Source organism: Oncorhynchus tshawytscha, linkage group LG30 (genome assembly GCF_018296145.1).
Source record: "Oncorhynchus tshawytscha isolate Ot180627B linkage group LG30, Otsh_v2.0, whole genome shotgun sequence".
Lineage (NCBI taxonomy): Eukaryota > Metazoa > Chordata > Actinopteri > Salmoniformes > Salmonidae > Oncorhynchus > Oncorhynchus tshawytscha.
In genome coordinates, this window is record NC_056458.1 from 30,821,242 (window position 1) to 30,846,254 (window position 25,013).

A 25,013-nucleotide genomic window follows, 5' to 3' on the forward strand; every position below is an offset into this window, starting at 1 on the left:
CGTCGGGAGCTTCATGCAATGGGTTTCCATGGCTGAGCAGCCGTACACAAGCCTAAGATCACCATGCGCAATTCCAAGCGTTGGCTGGAGTGGTGTAAAGCTCGCCGACATTGGACTCTGGAGCAGAGTGATGAATCACACCTCACCGTCTGGCAGCCCGACGGACGAATCTGGGTTTGGCAGATGCCAGGACAACACTACCTGCCTAAATGCATAGTGCCGACTGTAAAGTTTGGCAGAAGAATAATGGTCTGGGGCTGTTTTTCATGGTTCAGACTCGGCCCCTTAGTTCCAGTGAAGGGAAATCTTAATGCAACAGCATACAATGACGTTCTAGACAATTCTGTGCCTCCAACGTTGTGGCAACAGTTTGGGGAAGGCCCGTTCCTGTTTAAGTATGACAATGCCCCTATGCACAAAGTGCGTATAGAAATGGTTTGTCGAGATCAGTGTGGAAGGACTTGATTGGTATGCACAGAGCGCTGACCTCAACCCCATCAAACACCTTTGGGATGAATTGGAACGCCGACTGCGAGCCAGGCCTTTTCGCCCAACATCAGTGCCCAACCCCACTAATGCTATTGTGGCTGAATGGAAGCAAGTCCCCGCATCTATTGAAAAGCCTATTAGAGTAGCAAAGTGGGACAAACTCCATATTAATGCCCATTATTGTGGAATGAGATGTTTGACAAGCAGGTGTCCACATACTTTTGGTCATGTAGTGTATACATATACCCACACTATGAGGTCAAAATAATACTGAAATTGTGAAAATGATGATAATCCCCTTTTAGTGTAAAAGCAACAAAAAAAAAGTTCTACCTGTCAGGTGGGATGGAGTTTTAGGCTCAGTGCATGACATCACATTCTGATGTAATTATTCTGACCAATGAGCAGTCATCTTTTATTTCCATATGTATCCTCCTACTTTGAAGGAGTAAGTGGGGTAGGCTCTAGACTAGCGTCTAGATTACCCTGTCAACCAATCAGGGCTGTGTATGTGAATATATTTAAATATCTATTAACCCGCCCACACGATCAGACAAAACATTTAAATGGAAAACGAGACTCAGGGAAATAAATGATAAAACATAGATTTTGGAGTTATTTTCATGAAATTAACACACAGTGATTTATTAGTTGATTTTAAAATACTATTATAAAGACTGCATGGGTGCTCTAAGTAACGAATAATTGTTCTACATAATAACCAGGAAAATCGTCACACTTTCTATCGTTATTTAGCAGCTACAACCTACTATGAGCGGGTTATTACAGAGTTGTTACCCTGTCATTAGCGTGTTATTTCTCTGTTGTTACCTGTTATTTCAGCATTGATAACTAAAGTGCTACCAACAGGTTAGCTTATCAGATTTCTGTCAGAAATCAGTCAGGTCATACACAAAACGACATAATGGACCTTTAAGGGAAATACTATTCAGTAAAATGTTAGCAGAGAGAAAACCATATAGCATTTATATCCCTGTTAAAAGGTAGATAAATAAAAAGGAGGTGTGACATTTGGCATTTTCACATATCATTCTAATGGCTATTTACTTACCAAGTGAACATATGTAGGGAGAAGGGGGTGAGCCATAGGGCTTTACTAATCCTTCTAAACAAGAGGACATAGCACACACCTGTATCACTCCACAGACCATGGAGAGTCTAGATCAGGGGTAGGAACCGTGTTCCTGGAGTGCCACGGGTACTGCAGGATTTTGTTCCAACTAGGCACCGCAAATTGATCAGTTCAGTGATTGCCAAAATTCAACACAGCTGGTCTTCCAGGTCGGTTAAATTAAAAACATGAAGTGCCTGTGGCACTCCAGGATAAGGGTTTCCTACTCCTGGTCTAGATGGAAAGAGGGTGACAGTCAAGGAATGGGGCTACATGACAGAATAAAATATAACACAGGATATGATATGACACAGCTGTATTAACCCCTCTTGACAAGTAACTTGGCCCAGGTATGTATCAATCCACAGACCAAGGATAAAGAAATATGTTCAACAAGGCCATAGCAACCTATCTTTATGACAACTAGAGCCGAAGATTGTAATGGGCTGTATCTATTTAAGGAATATGGACAGTCTATACTCTAGACAGAGGTTTGACAAAGAATATGGCTTAATATCAACCCTTCTAAAAAATGGGACATGGCACAGGGTCATACTACCCATCTCAAGAAGTAGAGGGTAACAACACAGCACAGAGACCTGTATAGATCCACAAGGCATCGGACAAGAAATCAGTCAGCAGGCACAGTGGGCTGTGCCGCCACCTCAGCTCAGACCAAGCATGCTACGGGATCTCCACAGGAGAGGAATGGAAAATCTATTTATTTGTTTTTCGCCAGCGTGGCGTGGGCCCCCAGTCACCTTCCACCACAGAGCTGATGCATTGAGAACAGGAGCAAGGCAAAGTCAGTGATCCTCTCCTCTCAACCCCACCAGGAGCCAGCCAATCAGCGCCATTCTAGAGTGACCGGTGGGGAACTGCACTCTCAATCAATTTCTACAGCTCAAGAAGGTCTATGGAGATAGAGAAGAGTATTGGCTTAATTTAGTTTAGTTTATTCATTCAACCATTTAAAAAAAACAAGCACACACAAAACTTGAAAAAGCCATATGAGCACATGAGTAAAATTATCGAGGATAATACCCAATAAAGTCTGGGACTTATTTCCATTGTGGTCCTCACGACAAGATGGCTCGACAAGATCGAACACAGTTAAACACGTGTTTTGCTGTGTTTAAATGCTTAGGTGGCAAGGGAGAGAAACAGAGGGAAAGAAAGAGAAAAAGATAGAGAAATATAAAGACAGAGAGAGAGAGAGAATGGTGTTGCTGTAGTTTGTCTTTAAACGCTAAGGTTGGGCAGATGAGCATATGGGATGACAGAGCAGACAGGCAACCAGAAAGAGCAAGAGAGTATTTGCATTGTATTTAATGTTTTTCAGTGTTGAATTGTTCAACATTGTTGCTTTGGCATCAAAAGTATTTTTTATCAATAAAGCATTTAGTATTTAAATGAGAGAGATTGAGAACGGGAGAGAGAGTGGGGGGGAAGAAGGATATGGCGGCACAGACAAACATTAAGGATTTAGTTAATCTGACGGCTTTTAGTTAATCTGACTCAAAACCATTCTCCTTACACTGCTGCTTCTCGGAATACTCAGTATTGAAAAAATATATTATTTATGTATTTTGTATTTATTTAAAAGGCTATTCATCATCAACATGTGTTGCTAGGAAACATCAGTAGACCAATATGTTACAGTATATTGTATATTTAACTTTCTTCCAATAGCCAATGTTTCCCTCCCAGTACAGAATCAGCTAAACCAGATCCTCTGAGACACAATCTTTTATCATTATTTCCCAGTTGTGTTAACTATCAACAGACATTTACTCATCACTCCTCATGAATCCTAATTTGTTCCAAATCAAACTTCATTGGAAATGAGGTGTCCCCATAGAGGTGTTCCATTTCCTCTCCAGCTGACATGAAAGAGAAATCATGCATTTAAAAGAAACTTAGTTAATAGCGTTCATTTCTATCTCGTGGATATCAGGAGGGAGAGTCATTGCATGCATGCACACACATTTTTCATTTACCTTTATTTAACTAGGCAAGTCAGTTCAGAACAAATTCTTATTTATAATGACAGCCTACCCCGGCCATAACCGGACAACGCTGGCCCAATTGTGTGCTGCCCTATGGGACTCCCAATGACAGCCGGATGTGATACACACACACACAGAGAGACACACACACATACATACACACATACTGTATATGTACAGTGCCTTCAGAAAATATTCACACCCCTTGACTTTTTCCACATTTTAATATGGATTAAATCGAGAGTCTTTGTCACTGGCTTAAACACAATACACCGTAATGTCAAAGTAGAATTATGTATTTTGACATTTTTACAATTGAATTATAAATGAAAAGCTGAAATGTCTTGAGTCAATACGTATTCAACCCCTTTGTTATGGCAAGCCTAAATAAGTTCAGGAGTAATAATTTGCTTAACAAGTCACATAATAAGTTGAAGGGACTCAACTTTTTATGCAATAATGATGTTTAACATGATTTAACATCATTCATCTCTGTACCGCACACATACAATTATCTGTAAGGTACCTAAGTCGAGAAGTGAATTTCAAAGACAGATTCAACCAAAAAGACCAGGGAGCATTTACAATGCCTCACAAAGAAGGGTAGATGGGTAAAATTTTAAAAAGCAGACAGTGAATATTCCTTTGAGCATGGTGAAGTTATTAATTACACTTTGGATGGTGTATCAATTCCCCCATTCACTGCAAAGGTACAGGCGTCCTTCCTAACTCAGTTGCCGGAGAGGAAGGAAACCGTTCAGGGATTTCACCATGAGGCCAATCGTGACTTTAAAACAATTACAGAGTTTAATGGCTGTGATAGGATAAAACAGAGGATGGATCAACAACATTATAGTTACTCCACAATAATAACCTCATTGAAAGAGTGAAAAGAAGAAAAGCTTTACAGAATAAAAATGCATCCCATTTTGCAACAAGACACTGAAGTAATACTGCAAAAATGTGGCAAAGCAATTCCCTTTTTGTCCTGAATGTTATGTTTGGGGCAAATCTAATAGAACACATTACTGAGTACCACTCTCCAAGTATAGTGGTGTCTGCATCATGTTATTGGTATTCTTGTAATCATTAAGGACTGGGGAGTTTTCAGGATAAAAAAGAAACTGAATGAAGCTAGGCACGGGCAAAATCCTAGAGGAAAACCTGATTCAGTCTGCTTTCCACCAGACATTGGGAGATGAATTCACCTGCAGCAGAACAATAACCAAATCTAATCTAAAGTCCAAATCTACACTGGAGTTGCTTACCAAAAAGACAGTGAATGTTCCTGAGTGGCCTGTTTTGACTTAAATATTCTTTAAAATGTATAGCAAGTAGTGGTCGACCGATTATGTTTTTTCAATTACTGGAGGACCAAAAAAGCAGATGCCGATTTATTTTTATTTTTTATTTGTAATAATGACAATTACAACAATACTGATTTAACACTTATTTTAACTTAATATAATACATCAATAAAATCAATTTAGCCTCAAATAAATAATGAAACATGTTCAATTTGGTTTAAATAATGCAAAAACAAAGTGTTGGAGAAGAAAGTAATATGTGCCAATATGCAATATGTGTCATGTAAAAAAGCTCATGTTTAAGTTCCTTGCTCAGAACAAATGAAAGTTGGTGGTTCCTTTTAACATGAGACTTCAATATTCCAAGGTAAGAGGTTTTCGGTTGTAGTTAATATAGTATTTATAGGACTATTTCTCTCCATACCATTTGTATTTCATATACATTTGACTATTGGATGTTCTTATAGGCACTATAGTATTGCCAGTGTAACAGTATAGCTTCCGTCCCCCTCCTCGCCCCTACCTGGGCTCGAACCAGGAACACATCGACAACAGCCACACTCAAAGCATCGTTACCCATCGCTCCACAAAAGCTGTGGCCCTTGCAGCGCAAGGGGAATAACTACTCCAAATCTAAAAGCGAGTGACGTTTGAAACGGTATTAGCGCACACCCAGCTAACTAGCTAGCCATTTCACATTGGTTACACCAGCCATTAGGCTGATAGGCTTGAAGTCATAAACAGTGCTGTGCTTGCGAAGAGCTGCTGGCAAAACGCACGAAAGTGCTGTTTGAATGAATGATTACGGGCCTGCTGCTGCTCAGTCAGACTGCTCTATCAAATCAGACTTAATTATAACATAATAACACACAGAAATACGAGCCTTTGGTCATTAATATGGTCGAATCCGGAAACTATCATTTCGAAAAAAAAACGTTTATTATTTCAGTGAAATACGGAACCGTTCGGTATTTTATCTAACGGGTGGCATCCCTAAGTCTAAATATTCTTGTTACATTGCACAACCTTCAATGTTATGTCATAATTACGTAAGATTCTGGCAAATTAGTTCGCAATGAGCCAAGCAGCCCAAACTGTTGCATGTACCCTGACTCTGCGTGCAATGAACGCAAGAGAAATGACACAAGTTCACCTGGTTAATATTACCTGCTAAACTGGATTAGAAGTTATAACTAGTGATTATGATTCATTGTTTTTTATAAGTTTAATGCTAGCTAGCAATTTACCTTGGCTTCTACTGCATTCACGTAACAGGCAGGCTACTCGTGGAGTGCAATGGTTAGAGCATTGGACTAGTTAACTGTATGGTTGCAAGATTGGAACCCCTGAACTGACAAGGTGAAAATGTGTTGTTCTGCCCCTGTACAAGGCAGTTAACCCACCGTTCCTAGGCCGTCATTGAAAATAAGAATGTGTTCTTATAACTGACTTGCCTAGTTAAATAAAGGTATATTAAAAAATATTTTAAAAAATGGAAATCGTCAACCAAAAATACCGATTTCCGATTATTATGAAAACTTGAAATCGGCCCTAATTAATCGGCCATTCCGTTTAATCGGTCGACCTCTAATGGCAAGATCTGAAAATGGTTGTCTAGCAATGATCAACAACCAATTTTACAGAACTTGAAGAATTCTGAAAAGAATAATGGGCAAATGTTGCACAATCCAGGTGTGGCAAGCTCTTAGAGACTTACCAAGAAAGTCTCATAACTGTAATCTCTGGCAAAGGTGCTTCTACAAAGTATGTCAATTAGATAAACTCAGCAAAAAAAGAAAAGTCTTCTCACTGTCAACTGTGTTTATTTTCAGCAAACTAAACACGTGTAAATATTTGTATGAACATAAGATTCAACAACTGAGACAAGAACTGAACAAGTTCCACAGACATGTGACAAACAGAAATAGAATAATTTGTCCCTGAACAAAGAGGGAGTCAAAATCAAAAGTAACATTCAGTATTTGGTGTGGCCACCAGCTGCATTAAGTACTGCAGTGCATCTCCTCCTCATGGACTGCACCAGATTTGCCAGTTCTTGCTGTGAGATGTTACCCCACTCTTTCACCAAGGTACCTGCAAGTTCCCGGACAATTCTGGGGGGAATGGCCCTAGCCCTCACCTTCCAATCCAACAGGTCCCAGATGTGCTCAATGGGATTGAGATCCGGGCTCTTCGCTGGCCATAGCAGAACACTGACATTCCTGTCTTGCAGGAAATCACACACAGAACGAGCAGTATGGCTGGTGGCATTGTCATGCTAGAGGGTAAAGTCAAGATGAGCCTGCAAGAAGGGTACCACATGAGGGAGGAGGATGTCTTCCCTGTAACGCATAGCGTTGAGATTGCCTGCAATGAAAACAAGCTCAGTCTGATGATGCTGTAACACACCGCCCCAGACCATGATGGACCCTCCACCTCCAAATCGATCCCACTCCAGAGTACAGGCCTCGGAGTAACGCTCATTCCTTCGATGATAAATGCGAATCCGAAAATCACCCCTGGTGAGACAAAACCGTGACTCCTCAGTGAAGATCACTTTTTGCCAGTCCTGTCTGGTCCAGCAACGGTGGGTTTGCCGCCCAAAAGCGACGTTGTTGCCGGTGATGTCTGGTGAATACCTGCCTTACAGCAGGCCTACAAGCCATCAGTCCAGCCTCTCTCAGCCTATTGCGGACAGTCTGAGCACTGATGGAGGGATTGTGCGTTCCTGGTGTAACTTGGGCAGTTGTTGTTGCCATCCTGTAACTGTCCCGCAGGTGTGATGTTCGGATGTACCGATCCTGTGCAGGTGTTGTTACACGTGGTCTGCCACTGCGAGGACAATCCTGTTTCCGTGTTGCGCTGTCTTAGGTGTCTCACAGTACGGACATCCACAGTACGGCCTCCTTGCAGCCTGCCTAAGACACGTTCACGCAGATGAGCAGGGACCCTGGGCATCTTTCTTTTGGTGTTTTTCAGAGTCAGTAGAAAGATCTCTTTAGTGTCCTAGGTTTTCATAACTGTGACCTTAATTGCCTACCGTCTGTAAGCTGTTAGTGCCTTAACAACCGTTCCACAGGTGCATGTTCATTCATTTCTTATGGTTCATTGAACAAGCATGGGAAACAGCATGGGAATGATTGAAGGCACTGTATACATTGGGGTCTGAAATGACTGACACCCTTGATAAAGATGAGCAGAAATAACTTTTTTATAAGTTATTCAAATACTGAGTTTATTGTATGGTAAAAAAAAGGAGAAATTATATTATTTTATACGAATACATACAATTCTTTCATACTAATATAATTTCTCATAGAAATATGTTTTCTCTCAAAAAGGTAGGGGTCAAAATTATTTGTGGCCAACTAACTAGTTCATTGTGGCTTTAGTTTTTTAAAATTTAGCACTAATCCAGAGTGATTTACAGTAGTGCAAACATTTTCATACTGATCCCCTGCGGGAATCAAACCCACAACCCTGGCTCTGCATGCACCAAGCGCTACCCACTGAGCTACACGGTACTTGGGGTTATTGTTGGTAGATCCACTTGTGGCCAGGGGTGAAAAGTTCTTAAGTAAAAATAATTTTAAGTACGTTTTAAATCGCTTTAGGGTATCTGTACTTTACTATTTGTATTTTTGACAACTTTTACTTTTACTTCATTACATTCCTAAAGAAAATAATGTAATTTTTACTCCATACATTTTCCCTGACAGAAAATGGTCCAAATCACACACTTATCAAGAGATCATCCCTGGTCATCCCTACTGCCTATGATCTGGCGGACTCACTAAACACAAACGCTTCGTTTGTCAATTCTGTCTGAGTGTTGGTGTGTGCCCCTGGCTATTCATACATTTTAAAAAACAAGAAAAATATGTCATCTGGTTTGCTTAATATAAGGAATTAGAAAGTATTCATAATTTTACTTTTGAAACTTAAGTATATTTAAAACAATATACTTGTAGACTTTTACTCAAGTAGTATTTTACTGGGTGACTTTCACTTTTACTTGAGTCATTTTCTGTTCAGGTATCTTTACTCTTACTCAAGTATGACAATTGGGTACTTTTTCCACCACTGCTTGCGGCCAAGTATCAGCCTCCTGGCAGAGGAAACCAGGTACACACACACACACACACACACACACACACACACACACACACACACACACACACACACACACACACCTCTGAACAGGTCATACACTCACACGTCTACACACATAAACCTATACACACACACCTCTACACACACACACACCTCTGAACAGGTCACACACTCACACCTCTCCATTCACCTGTACAGACCACAGCTGTGCCAGGAAGACTTCTATCTCTCTGATGGGGTTCTTTTCTGATCATGCATTCTTATTTCAACACCAAACCCACCACTGGTGTGATGACCAAAGAGCTCTATTTTCATGTCATCCAACAAATGTGAACGCCTGGAGTTTGCTAAACGGCATAGGCACTTGGATTGGAACCGGTGCTTTGGTCAGCTGACATGAAAATTGAGCTCTTTGGTCACGTACACCAGTGGTGGATTTGGCGTCGAAATGAGAACGCATCTCATGTGCTGGTATCAAAAGAAAATCAGCCTTACCTCATTTTGCAACATTGACTATGTTGGTATAGCTAGAAGACTGGTACAACCTATGGCAAAATCAATTTTGCACCAGCATTAGTGAGAATATAAATAAAAACATCCATAGGGCCCCGTGAGATGACTTTCACTTAAATTTTTTAAGAAAACCTATAACAGTACAGTACTAAATAAGATTTCCACTAGCTTGGCCCCTCATGGTTTATTCATGGAAAGAAGTATAACACTGGAATAAACCACTTCCATGCGTGAAGCCGCCTTCTAGATAAAACAGAGGACCTAATGGGGTATCACATCCAAGTGGTAACCCTGATGTCGTTTCTACCATTAGAATGAAGCAAAGTTACTATAGTAAACTAAAATGAAAAAATGTATATTAATTAACAAACCCATTTGAAAAACTAAAACTATACTGAAACTATTATCTTTGATTCCAAAACTTTTAAAAAATATAATAACCACATTGAATTATGTTCAGTTTCATATTTTTTTAAAGTGTTTTTCAAGCTTTTTTTTCTAATCGGGTTTTCAAGCTTCCGAATCTGGTAGATTACATTGACATTGACTTTAATTTAATTTAAAGGTAGATTCAGTGAGATGACATTGCCACAAGCAGCACCACAGCTATTGGTTGTGTTCCCCTGCTCAGACGTTGCATGCATCAACAAATGGTTGCGTACCACCATGTCATCAACTGTGCAGCACCTGGTTGTTAAGAAAATTAACCCACTACTACTGTTTACTTGGTGCATCTTTGTTATGATTATTAAACCTAACCTAACCTAACCTATGACCTGAACCATCACCTCATGCATTACTGCCCCACAGTGGCAAGAAGTGACATCCCCAAAAACAACAAAACTACACAACACATAAATGGCTCCTAGCCTGCCACACATAGGCTACTTTCTGTCCCTATCACTAACACTAAAACTGAAACGTAGTAATATAAGTATGTTTTTATTAAACTTCATAAAAACTAGTAAGTCAGATCTGAAAACTGACTGAAAATAAACAAAATCTTAAAACGAATATAAATAAAAAAGGATATAAAAACATAAAACTATGATAACCCTGTAATGAAGCAATCAGCATATAATGGACCATGGCATAAGTCTGAAGCATTAGCAGGAATACTCCGATTCCTATCCGTGACAGTGTTCATATAGGAATCGATGATCTATTTAGGCAAGTGTCCTCCTTGGCTACCATCACTCTTTTCAACTTTATCTTCATGGTCTATTTACCACAATGTCCCTTTAATTCCTAGAAGGATTTGAAGTGGGCCCTCATTGAGTACCAAGATAAACGTAACATTGAGGGAGAGAGGGGTTTGAAGAGCAAGGCCTGGAGTGTGTACAGTCATTTTTGTCCATTGGCTTTAGAGCAGCTAGTAACTTGCACTTGCACTTACAATGAAAAATCGAATGGATGTTTGAAATATGACACCAATAAAGTACTGTTGAAGGTTTCTGTAAGCGTGTTGCAAAATATAACCACATGACATACTATGGCCCATGTTGACTCCAGTGCTTCCCACAGTTCTGTCAAGATGGCTGGATGTCCTTTGGTTGCTGGACCGTTCTTGATCCACACGGGAAACTGTTGAGCGTGAAAACCCCAGCAGCGCTGCAGTTCTTGTCACACTCAAACCAGTGATCCTGACACCTACAACCATAACTCGGTCAAAGGAACCTAAATCTTTTGTCTTGCCCATTCACCCTCTGAATAGCTCACATACACAATCCATGTCTCAGTTGTCTCAAGGCTTAAAAATCCTTCTTTAACCTGTCTCTTCAAACTACACTGATTGAAGTGGATTTAACAAGGGATCATAGCTTTCACCTGGATTCAGTCTATGTCATGGAAAGAGCAGGTGTTCCTAATGTTTTGTACACTCAGTGTCTATGGTCCTTCCTTCTTATTAATTGTGGTTAGGCCGAGTTTCAGTTCACCAGGACACTGATTGCCTTGTTTCCCGCCCAGCTGTCTCCACCCCTCATGTCCCTGATAGAGCTTCTCTTTCCTTAAACTTCCCTTTTCTCAACCAGCACCTCCCCCCTCCACAGCTCTGATTTAACTTCATTTTCTTAACCTAGGTTCACCACTCCCCCATGTTCTAGGCTCAACCCTTCACTGTCAATAATCGTTATTTCATAGTATTTGATAACCTGTTGGGCCAGATGGGCAGGGTTTGCACTTTTGGGACTATTCTACTGGCTCCATCGCACTAGGCAAGCTCAATCAAGTGTGGCTAACAAATGCTATTTAAACCCCACAAAGGTGATATCTCCCCACAAAGGATAGTCACAGACAGCACCTTACAACGTTCCAAAGACACGAGTGGACAAAAGCCATAAAAGATGGAAAATTATAATTGTCAGTAGACTATAGCATCAACCATCAGTTCTAGCCATATCAGTTCTAGATTATTTGCTGAATGTGAAAGTTGAGCCCTTAATTTGCCTCTAATTTATTTTCTGCAAAATAATATTAATACAACATTTTGTCTGGAGCCAAATGGGGAGTCAAATTAGTCTGATTTATTCAAATTAGAGGGGACCATGGAGAGGGAGGAGCCTGTACCACAGCGCTGTGGGAGAGTTATACACGGTCTGCAGCATGACATTGGTACACGCAGCTGTCTAGGTGAGGTGAGGGGGATGAGTGGCCAGGCACACCTGCATCCCCAAGTGAGATTTAGCAGTTCCACAGCTGTACGGAACATGGGGATGCTCCACTTACAAACACATATCAGTATGTTTGTGTACGCATGGCATATTTCTGATTATGTGAGTAGCATTCCCAAAGGCTTTGATATTCCTCATCCAATCTGAAAGGTTTTAAATGGTGTACAAATGCTTGCATTAGTCTGCTAGTCATTTGACTTTCATGAGGTTAAGGCCCTGGATGTGTGGGGAAATGGTCATTTGGAACTCACCCAAAGCCATTTTCAATTATGGTGTAAAGTATCATCATCAGTCAATAACTGTTTTCACAGCTTTGCTTCAGTTTGTTATTTTTCTTCTGTTTGTTCTGTCTGTCCCCATGCCTGCCTGCCTGCCTGCCTGTCTGTCAGTCTGTCTGTCAGTCTTTTCGCATGCCTGCCTGTGTCTGCCTTCCTGTCTTCCTGCATGTCTGTCCACCTGCCTGTCTGTCAGTCTGTCCGAATGTCTGCCTGTTTGTCCAGATGCCTGTCTTCCTGTCCGTCCACCAGTCTAACTATCTAGCCATTATACCATTCACCTTCTGAACTATGATAATGGCCTTGAAACTAGCAATCAATTGAAAGGGCCATAGGCTGCCCAATACTGGGCCACAGCAGTCCAATGCAGTTTGTGGAGCTGTGTAGCAGGAAAAAATCTTATTAGGCATTAAATGGTTCATGTGATTATATAATGCACTATGTTAAACCTCTGTTGAACACAGATTGCCCACTCAACACTGTCACAGGACATTTCACATTTCATAACAAATCACCAACGACCTCGTTGGGACTGACTTTCAACCCGCAAACTTTGTTATAATTACAGAAAGGTCCTAGCTACACAGCAATACATTCTGATTTTATGCCTGAATCAAACGGTCATGCTGTCATCAGAGTTTCCCCAGCAACGGACAGTGTGAAATTCACCCGCTTTAATTGGTTTCCCTTTCGTTACCAACAGCAATAATAAGGAAATTACGATCATTCCTCAAATTTCAATTAGTGTTCCTTAAAAACCTCTTTGGGATAGGGGGCAGTGTTTTCACTTTTGGATAAATAGTGTGCCCAATTTCAACTTCCTGCTATGCGTGCCAGGAATATAAGATATGCATATTATTAGTGGATTTGGATAGAAAACACTCTGAAGTTTCTAAAACTGTTTGAATCATGTCTGTGAGTATAACAGAACTTATGTAGCAGGCAAAAACCCAAAGACTAACCACTCAGAAAAAAAAAACATTTTGAAGTCACTGTCTGTTCAATGAGAGTTTCCTTTGTGAAATGAAGAAGTACGGCCATCTTGAAAGAGTGTAACACTGTTGAGAGTTGGGCAAGACTAGAAAAGTAGCGTCAGTTTGTTGTTGTCCTGTATTGAAAACAGATAGACCCGTCTTCAATTTGATTGATTATTAACGTTTAAAAATACCTAAAGTTGTATTACAAAAGTAGTTTGAAATGTTTTGGCAAAGTTTACAGGTAACTTTTGAGATATTTTGTAGTGATGTTGCGCAAATTGGAAGCTGTTTTTTTCTGGATCAAACGCGCCATAAAAAATGGACATTTTGGATATATATGGACGGAATTAATCGAACAAAAGGACCATTTGTGATGTTTATGGGACATATTGGAGTGCCAACAAAAGAAGCTCGTCAAAGGTAAGGCATGATTTATATTTTATCTCTGCGTTTTGTGTAGCGCCTGCAGGGTTGAAATATTATTTCTCACTTTGTTTACTCTTGTGCTATCATCAGGTAATAGATTCTTATGCTTTCGCCGAAAAGCCTTTTTGAAATCTGACATGTTGGCTGGATTCACAACGAGTGTAGCTTTAATTTGGCTTTAATGTGTGATTTAATGAAAGTTTGAATTTTATAGTATTTTATTTGAATCTGGCGCTCTGCATTTTTCCCTGGCAATTGGCCAAGTGGGACATATGCGTCCCCCTATCCCAGAGAGGGTAAGTTACAACACAATATTATTTTGAACAGCACAGTTTTTTCCCATGCTTAATGTTAACCTAGCAAACACCTGCTTTATGAATAAATAATAAGAAACCGTTGTGGTACTATCCATTTAAGCAAAAAAAATGAAAATCTCAATGATCTGAAGTTGACTTTATATTTTTTGACGTTGTTCTCTGTTAAAATGCCTTCTAGGACAGTAGAAAAAAACAAGGGAAGCCCACAGCTCATCAATTTGAGGTGAACAAATATTTATTCCACTTCACAGTGATGTAATCCCTATTTCTCTGCTGCCATGGTTTTATGTCCAGAGGCATGGCTGCTCATAAATTGACAGATTGTGCGCAATACTTTTTCCCTTAGTTCATTTCAACAGCCCTAGCCATGATTTTTAAGTGGCTCCACTTTTGTCTTTGACCTTGACAAACCTTATTTCCGACATGGCTCTCTGCATTTATGGACTTTACATTCAAACTCGAACTTACCCCCACTCACATGTGTAAGTGTGATTTTTTTCTCATGCACTAACGGACAAGTGCTATTCCGAGTACAGAAGAAAAGAGCTCACACCCATTTCCTGCACGGGCGCACCTGCTTTTTGTTGTTATCCGCAGCAAGGAACCGTTAGGGCCTTCTACACCTTCAGAGAAGACCTAAGGATTTATAAAATAATTGTTGTAGTTTTAAAATCTAAATTTGTTTTTCATTTCTATTTGATATTTTCAATAATATTTAAATGATAATATCATTGAAAAGCATAATATAATTAGACTATGAATTCCTATTTTCAGTTTTGTTAGAAAGGAAAGGGTTAACACTGAAGAGGAAAAAGATAATCAATCAGGATTTTTCTTTGGTGGTCTGGGGAGATAAATCTAGCTAGCCAAATCAGCCATTGGCTACGCCTTAAGAAACGAAATAGCAGGCTTTCAACTGTATAGGGCTCCGACGGGCCACACCCCTCTTTTCGTGAGTGTGGCTCAGGAACTTAACAACGTTTCAACGACATGCTAGTATCCTGGTTCCAAACGTTGAATAGGTAGAAAAATCTCTGTGGTGAACCATTAATTCAAAAGATTATCAATCACCTTTAAAAAACGATGATATATGAAAAAAAGACAACGGTACTGTGTACATACCTGAGTTAGGAAGCAAACAAACTACTAAACCCATACAGCACTGAGGTCTGTGTTGTCCAGGCACAGAGCAGATGCAAATCATGTGATCTGTTGGCGAGCACATGATGCTGCACAATAACTGCTGTATCGTACAATCACGGGGCAGAGGCAAGTGACGTGATCGATGTGATCTGTTGGCGAACACGCGTGTTCACTCGTGGATTACGTGACTTGTATCTACTTTGTGATTGGATGATATAGACCACAAGGCTCATGGTTAGTGTAGTTTTTGGCACTCTTTGCACCAGAAACTGATGGTAAAAACACAACTTCTCGACACAGAGGTTGAAACATTCATAATCGATGGGCACTACAACATACGAAAATAGAATGTCTATGTTGCATAGTAATATCTCTATCACTAATATTTAATAATATCCACGGGTGATTGTATTGAGAATTCACTTCCTGGAACTGCTTGTCGGTGCCCTATTAGGGCAGAATTTTGGACTGACAGTGGACTCAATCAATCACATTTTGACGTGTAATGGGTGGGACTGTTTTTACAAAAATGTATGGAAACTTCTGCCTTCTCTTCGCCCATTTCAAGATTAACTTACAACAAGAAGTTATGTTTCAAAAGATCATCATCTGTTGAGTGGAACTGTGTTGTTTTTAAAGTGTGTTTCTGTTATTTTTCTTGATTTTGAGTTTGGTACAACATGGTGGAAGATTTTTATTCCCCCACTGAAGGCCTGGGTCCAATAGCCACGACTCGCCACTGGTTATCTGTGATTGGAATAGAGAAACTCGTCGTATGAGGCCGAAGACGATTGATAGTTCCGATGGAGTCGCAGTGGCAGTCACGGCAGTTGTTTAAAGGGCCATTCAGATGCAATCTGGGAGATTTCAGCCACAATTTATGCCTCCCCTATTGCCTCCAATCCTCACTCGGAGGCAGATGGTAAATGCAGCTGAGTTATTGTGTCAGGGACCAGACCCCCCTTCCTTCTCCAAGTCGATGAGGCCCAGAGCTGAACAGTCTGGCCCCGTGCTGTGCATTTAATTAGCTCTGCCCTCTCAGCTAGTAGCTAGCACTTCACCTGAGCTAGGCTGCCAGGAAGCTAGCTAGCTAACACTGTCATAAGAATGATGCATCGCTTGTTGTAAGGCATCTTGGCAGCGAATGGCAACCCTATGTCACCATTAGGACAAGTTGCATAAGATGATGATGGGATCAAATTGGAAAACTGTGTTAGTCACTTTTAAGAGGAAGAAGGGAGCATATAGCTGTAATGATTTGTTATAGTGAGTGTTATCTATGTTTAAAACTCTCCTAGATGTTGGGTTCAGGATTCTGGGTGTCCTGCCAGGATCGACGGGAAGCAAAAAAGGGGAGCTCATACTGGACTAACCACGGTCTACATTTCAAATCTCTCCTTCTGTCAGTATCTGGATTAGATAGGGAGTAGCATCCCTGCTATGTTCACTGCCCCGATAACAATCGGCCTGTACAATAACAAGAAATCAATCATGCCTTAACAAAATAATAAATGAGCCTCTGTTCACCTGCCTGCATCTTCCACAATGTTTGTGTCTTGTACTCACAACACTTCAACTACTTTTTTTGTTATGAGGTAAAACATGGTTTGCTCTCAAATGCCAATATTCCCCCAACGTAAACCTATTGTTCATGTGGCTTCATTTTAAAGCATGGTAGGTTCAGGGTTTGAATACAAATTTTGGTCACACTTTATTTGGATAATCCGGATAGTCCATTTTTAGATGCTCTACAGATAGTACAGTATGACCATCTGTTGATAAGCAACTGCTTGCTAAAGTTAAGGTTAGCGTTAGTAGATTGTTATTTGAAATGTTACTGATAGTCCATCTGTAGATGCTCTACAGACCATACAAATAAAGTGTTTAACCTATTTTTCCCTATGAGCGGAGACTGAGAAGTAGAGCATCTGCCTACACACATCAAAAAACGAAACCCGATTTTCTACCTCCTCAATTCTTCTCATCCGGACAATTCGATCTGGGACAGTGCTAACCAGATTAGAGGGATCCACTTTACATCTTTGCCTTTGAAAAAGTAAAGGAAGGAATATCAGTTCTATGAAATGGTTGCATAATGTGGAAAATGTGATATTTTGAGCATTATGCATCAATACATACGGAGACCCCATTTCCAAACAATAACGCTCCATCTAGGCCTAATAGTCCTATCAATGCACCTTTCCATCTTTAAGTGTTGGATATCAAAGAAAAAGCGATGAAACTGGCCTAATTAACCATGTGAACTGTCATCAACTTTGAATGAAGCGGAAGCGCTTACATTTCTTTTTTCATAAAGGCACTCTGTGCTTCAACAGCTGATAGCTGACAGCTGTATTTGAAAGCTCTTTATCACTCTCACTCTTTCTCTCGGGAGACAACCTCTGACAACCATATTGTCAATGGACCAAGTGGTGTTAGCATTAAATGGAGAGTTGCTGGGAGGCCATCTACAGTACCACTAAAGGAGACTTCATGCCATTTCAATTTGCAATCAACTGCACACAGGAAGGTTGATTATGAAACGAAAGGTTCCACTGCTCAAAAAAATTAAGGGAACACTAAAATATCACATCCTAGATCTGAATGAATGAAATATTCTTATTAAATACTTTTTTCTTTACATAGTTGAATGTGCTGACAACAAAATCACACAAAAATGATCAATGGAAATCAAATTTATCAACCCATGGAGGTCTGGATTTGGAGTCACACTCAAAATTAAAGTGGAAAACCACACTACAGGCTAATCCAACTTTGTAATGTAATGTCCCTTAAAACAAGTCAAAATGAGGCTCAGTAGTGTGTGTGGCCTCCACGTGCCTGTATGTCCTCCCTACAACACCTGGGCATGCTCCTGATGAGGTGGCGGATGGTCTGCTGAGGGATCTCCTCCCAGACCTGGACTAAAGCATCCGCCAACTCCTGGACAGTCTGTGGTGCAACGTGGCTTTGGTGGATGGAGCGAGACATGATGTCCCAGATGTGCTCAATTGGATTCAGGTCTGGGGAACGGGCGGGCCAGTCCATAGCATCGATGCCTTCCTCTTGCAGGATCTGCTGACACACTCCAGCCACATGAGGTCTAGCATTGTCTTGCATTAGGAGGAACCCAGGGCCAACCACACACATATGGTCTCACAAGGGGTCTGAGGATCTCATCTCGGTACCTAATGGCAGTCAGGCTACCTCTGGCGAGCAAATGGAGGGCTGTGCAGCCCCCCAAAGAAATGCCACCCCACACCATGACTGACCCACCGCCAAACCGGTCATGCTGGAGGATGTTGCAGGCAGCAGAACGTTCTCCACGGCATCTCCAGACTCTGTCACGTCTGTCACATGTGCTCAGTGTGAACCTGCTTTCATCTGTGAAGAGCACAGGGCGCCAGTGGCGAATTTGCCAATCTTGGTGTTCTCTGGCAAATGCCAAACGTCCTGCACGGTGTTGGGCTGTAAGCACAACCCCCACCTGTGGACGTCGGGCCCTCGTGGAGTCTGTTTCTGACCATTTGAGCAGACACATGCACATTTGTGGCCTGCTGGAGGTCATTTTGCAGGGCTCTGGCAGTGCTCTCCTGCTCCTCCTTGCACAAAGGCGAAGGTAGCGGTCCTGCTGCTGGGTTGTTGCCCTCCTACGCCCTCCTCCACGTCTCCTGATGTACTGGCCTGTCTCCTGGTAGCGCCTCCATGCTCTGGACACTACGCTGACAGACACAGCAAACCTTCTTGCCACAGCTCGCATTGATGTGCCATCCTGGATGAGCTGCACTACCTGAGCCACTTGTGTGGGTTGTAGACTCCGTCTCATGCTACCACTAGAGTGAAAGCACCGCCAGCATTCAAAAGTGACCAAAACATCAGCCAGGAAGCATAGGAACTGAGAAGTGGTCTGTGGTCACCACCTGCAGAACCACTCCTTTATTGGGGGTGTCTTGCTAATTGCCTATAATTTCCACTTGTTGTCTATTCCATTTGCACAACAGCATGTGGAATTTATTGTCAATCGGTGTTGTTTCCTAAGTGGACAGTTTGATTTCACAGAAGTGTGATTGACTTGGAGTTATATGGTGTTGTTTAAGTGTTCCCTTTATTTTTTTGAGCAGTGTATTATGTTGAAAAGACACAGTATTACACAAAGGCAAATTTCAACTTAAAAATGTAACTTACAGTATGAACATGAATCAATGCAATTTCCCAAAACCGTTATACAATTTTTTAAAGTAATGTACACACTTTCCTGGAAAGCCATTTCAGTAGGCTAAGCAAGCTGTCAATAAGTCAATATGAAAATAAAACAGACCAAGAGGTTATTTTCTAGAGTTATAGATCAATATCTGACTTTACTGCCAAAAATGTCAAGAATAATGGAGTCTTCCAGGGCATTTCTAAATTGGTAGAGGTGGGAATTGGAGTTTGAGGACAAAATAATGAGCTAAAAGGACTGAGAAGTCAAACACTTAAGGCATATGCCATGAGCATCCATAAACTCTTCCAGACAAACATTTTCCTGGCCAGAGACCAAGGCTATTATCTCTCATTCCTCCCAAAGTCTGCAGTTGTTCACTTCCCTTCAATGATTTGAAAGGCAATTACTTGTATAGAAATATGGTGGAAACCCCTACAAGCCCATGCCTTCACCAATCTGATGTTTATGGGTTTGTGGGAAGTAATGAACAAGTGCACACTTCAGGAGAAAGGAGATAATATTGGGATGTACCTCCCTAATTTCCCTTCTTGTAGAAAATGAGCCCCTCAGTCCAAAGCTACTTTGCCTCTTAGGGCCACCGTACTACCAGTAATCAGCAATCAACACTGGACTACAACTAAACAAAACTCAAGACTCCACATTATACATTAACTAGCACAGCAACCTTTAAATGTTCCATGGATTTCTTTCTCAATCTCATTCCCCCTCAGCGGCGCCAGTAATATTTTTCCTGGAGCTGTGTGATTGATAATGGGAAGAGAGTAGACAGAATCTATTGACGTTGATGGATGCAAAGCAGTCCACCTCTCCATCTGTGCACGACTTCACAAACACACAACCGAGTGTGTATGCTTTAGCATCAACTCTGAGGAAACCTTGCTTATCAATCTCCATTATGCATGTATAAAAACGTATAATAAGCACTTAGAATATTCCAGACACATTTAAGTCAGAGAAACAGAAAGGTAACATTTTAAGGTTGCAGATCTGAAGAATCAAACATAGATTAGAAGCAAATCTAAGGACAGAAAGAGAATGCAGCGTTAAAACAACACTTTCTCAGTCCAGTCAATCATGTGTCATTTTATTTAAAAGAAGCAGTGACAGCAATTGACAAGCAATAGCTTTTAAATCTCCTTATACAGTGCATTCGGGAAGTATTCAGACCCGTTACGTCCTCCAAACTTGGCATTCAGGTCAAAGAGTTCAATCTTGGTTTCATCAGACCAGAGAATCTTGTTTCTCATGGTCTGAGTGTCCTTTAGGTGCCTTTCGGCAAACTCCAAGCGGGCTGTCATGTGCCTTTTACTGAGGAGTGGCTTCCATCTGGCCGCTCTACCATAAAGGCCTGATTAGTGGAGTGCTGCAGAGATGGTTGTCCTTCTGGAAGGTTCTCCCATCTACACAGAGGAACTGTCAGGTTCTTGGTCACATCTCTGACCTACGCCCTTCGATTGCTCAGTTTGGCCGGGCAGCCAGCTCTAGGAAGAGTCTTGGTGGATCCAAACTTCTTCCATTTAAGAATGATGGTGGACACTGTGTTCTTGGGGACCTTCCCCAGATCTGTGCCTCGACACAATCCTGTCTCAGGGCTCTACAGACAATTCCTTTGAACTCATGGCTTGGTTTTTGCATTGACATACAAGGTCAACTGTGCGACCTTACATAGACTAGTTCAGTGTGTCAAAACGGAGGGCCTGTTGTCCAGACCTCTGGCATGCTCTATGGGGGTGCCACAGGGTTCAATTCCCGGGCCGACTCTCGTCTTTGTATACATCAATGATGTCACTCTTGCTGCTGGTGATTCTCTGATCCACCTCTATGCAGACGACACCATTCTGTATACCTCTGGCCCTTCTTTGGACTGTGTTAACTAACCTCCAGACGAGCTTCAATGCCATACAACTCTCCTTCCGTGGCCTCCAACTGCTCTTAAATGCAAGTAAAACTAAATGCATGCTCTTCAACCGATCACTGCCCGCACCTGCCCACTCGTCCAGCATCACTACTCTGGACGGTTCGGACTTAGAATATGTGAACAACTACAAATACCTAGGTGTCTGGTTAGACTGTAAACTCTCCTTTCAGACTCACATGAAGCATCTCCAATTCAAAATTAAATCTTAAAAACGGCTTCCTATTTCGCAACAAAGTATCCTTCACTCATGCTGCCAAACATACCCTCGTAAAACTGACCATCCTACCGATCCTCGACTTCGGTGATGTCATTTACATAATAGCCTCCAACACTCTACTCAACAAATTAGATGCAGACTACGACAGTGCCATCCGTTTTGTCACAAAAGCCCCATTTACTACCCACCACTGCGACCTGTACGCTCTAGTTGGCTGGCACTCGCTTCATACTCGTCGCCAAACCAACTGGCTCCAGGTCATCTACAAGTCTCTGCTAGGTAAAGCCCCGCCTTATCTCAGCTCACTGGTCACCATAGCAGCACCCACCCGTAGCACGCGCTCCAGCAGGTTTATCTCACTGGTCACCCCCAAAGCCAATTCTTCCTTTGGCCGCCTTACCTTCCAGTTCTCTGCTGCCAATAACTGGAACGAACTGCCAAAATCACTGAAGCAGGAGACTCATATCTCCCTCACTAGCTTTAAGCACCAGCTGTCAGAGCAGCTCACAGATCACTGCACCTGTACATAGCCCATCTGTAAACAGCCCATCCAACTACCTCATCCCCATACTGTATTTATTTATTTAACTTGCTCCTTTGCACCCCAGTATCTCTACTTGCACATTCATCTTCTGCACATCTACCATTCCAGTGTTTAATTGCTATATTGTAATTACTTCGCCACCATGGCCTATTTATTGCCGTACCTCCCTTATCTCACCTCATTTGCACACACTGCATATAGACTTTTTCTACCGTATTATTGACTGTATGTTTGTTTATTCCATGTGTAACTCTGTGTTGTTGTATGTTTCGAACTGCTTTGCTTTATCTTGGCCAGGTCGCAGTTGCAAATGAGAACTTGTTCTCAACTAGCCTATCTGGTTAAATAAAGGTGAAATAAAAAATAAAAAATAGACAGGTGTGTGCCTTTCCAAATCATGTCCAGTCAATTGAATTTACCACAGGTGGACTCCAATCAAGTTGTAGAAACATCTCAAAGATGATCAATAGAAACAGGATGCACTTGAACTCAATTTCGAGTCTCATAGCGAAGGGTCTGAATACTTATGTAAATGTAATATTTGTTGTTTATTTTGCACAAATTTCTAAAAACCTGTTTTTGCTTTGTCATTATGGGGTATTGTGTGTACTGTAGATTGATGAGGGGGAAAAAATTAAATCCATTTTAGTGTAACGCTGTAATGTAACAAAATGTGTAAAAAAGAAAGAAGTCTGAATAATTTCCAAATGCACCGTGGGTTGCCTGCAATGTCAACACAGTGCTTTACCTAAGAGCACACCGGTAGTGTGTGAGTTTGTGTGGACACACACTGTCCCCTTTATTAATTTTTTAAATGGCGCTCAACGTGCCCTCCAAGGATGACCTCGTTTTGATGTCACATATATTTGGGTACATTTACGAGCCTGCTCTTCAGCCCTCCACTCGGCGACAGTTAATGACTTGTCGTAGATGGCTATAAACTCCTAACGTCCCTTCTCACCTAATATTTACCCTCTCTTTTCACTGTGACGGAATCTTTTCCCGCCTGTTACCGCTGTTGCATTGTTCTATTTCTCTATTTCCATACAGTCTATTTAAAGATGTTGGATGAGTGCATGGAGGAGGTTGGGGGGTGGTGGGTAAAGGAATTATCTGAACACCACTGGCAATAAAATGTGATAAATATTCCTGTAGATGAGATTATCAAACACCTTCCAACACTGCATGTATAATTAGAGTGGTGTCATTAATCATGTGTTGCCGGAGCTTTTTGGAGTAATGAGATTCCAAAATTTTAAATAATTAAGCCGGGGTGGCACTAAGGAGTCTGTTTATTACCCAAGAATCTTGACATCATTCAGGAGCCATTGACTGGGTCCCGCCGCCGGGTATTGTGGGATAACTTGGCCTAAAACTCCCAAAATTGTTTTATTTCTTCCTCTCCTACTCAAAATCTCCTGTCACATATCATCTTACACTTTGGTTTATCATGACACGCCCACACATTCTTGGGGATTCTTGTTTGCTGCAAGAGTTTTCCTGGCACTATGCCGAGTCATCATTATGCAATGTTAATTATGCCCCAGCTGATAAAACAATGTGGTAATATCGTGGCCACTCATCAAATGGCTTATGCTAATTATGTATTCCCAGATTGCATTTTAATCGTTGCTACAATAATACTAATCAAACTCATCATCGTCCGCAATTTACACGCTTACTGATTCATCGGCGGGGCCCAACTGGGGGGCACAGCATAATCACATCATATACCGCAAAGAATCATCACAAATGACACAGACAATCAACAGTGCAGACTCCTTTTGCAATGTGTTTGATCCTGGACTATTTAAGGGTATGAATGAATCATCTCTATCTAGTCAGGAACAGCAGTGTTGTTGCAGATGGACAGATGTCTAATGAGAGAGTGCAAGCCTCATAAAAATCACTATCCTGTCTGTGATGGTCTGACTGCTATAAAGAGCATAGTGAACCAAACAGGGTCATCAATAACATAAAATCATTTAAAAAATGTGGTCGGCGTGATGACTTCTGAAGGAAAGAAGCATATTTAGGTAATGTTTATGTTAATAATCTACTGTCGAGAAGGAGAAACATGTTTTGGCTGACAGCAAATGGAATAAAAAAACATGTTTTCCCCTCTGTGTAAACGTGGAAGAGCATTGATGTATGCATGACATACTGCATGGCAGTTAACCAATTAAAACACTACCTCAGCCTGTAGCCAGATCGTTCCTGCCCAACAACTCATGCAGTGGCACTTTCCCAGTATACAGTGCAGTACACTTCTCTATCCAGAGGCAGCGGTCTAGGAATAACTGAGATATATAGTAATAATAGTAAAGGTCCCGTAGCTTGACTGATGCTGGATCCGTAGGTGTTAGTATAGTTAGTAAACTTGCTCACACTTAATTAGAAATATACAAATGAGCTCTTAATGATATGTAGGACAGTAAGAGGCAATTTCATCATGTTAGGTTAATTAGATACTTTGCCTTCTCACATAGCTAAATTATTTACGTACACAATGAGCCATTAGAAATTACTCACCACACTTCATCAGACAAATCATTGACGGTGTGCCCATTCTGGATAGAATGTCTGAAATAGCAATAATATATTGGAAGTAGGAAGGATATGAGGGATTAAAATAATGTCTAGTTTTAAAAAGTAGAGCAGTTGTGTCCATTGGACAGTGTAAGATGGCAGAGCTCCTAAACTGGTCTAGAAAAGTAAAATTTACTTCAATAATTG

General features: G+C 41.2%; 1 protein-coding gene across 1 annotated transcript in view; it reads right to left on the reverse strand.

The window, feature by feature from the left end:
* ntm (neurotrimin) overlaps window positions 1-25,013 on the reverse strand; it is a 433,502-nt gene that overhangs the window by 205,579 nt on the left and 202,910 nt on the right. The gene's annotated exons all lie outside the window — the stretch shown is intronic.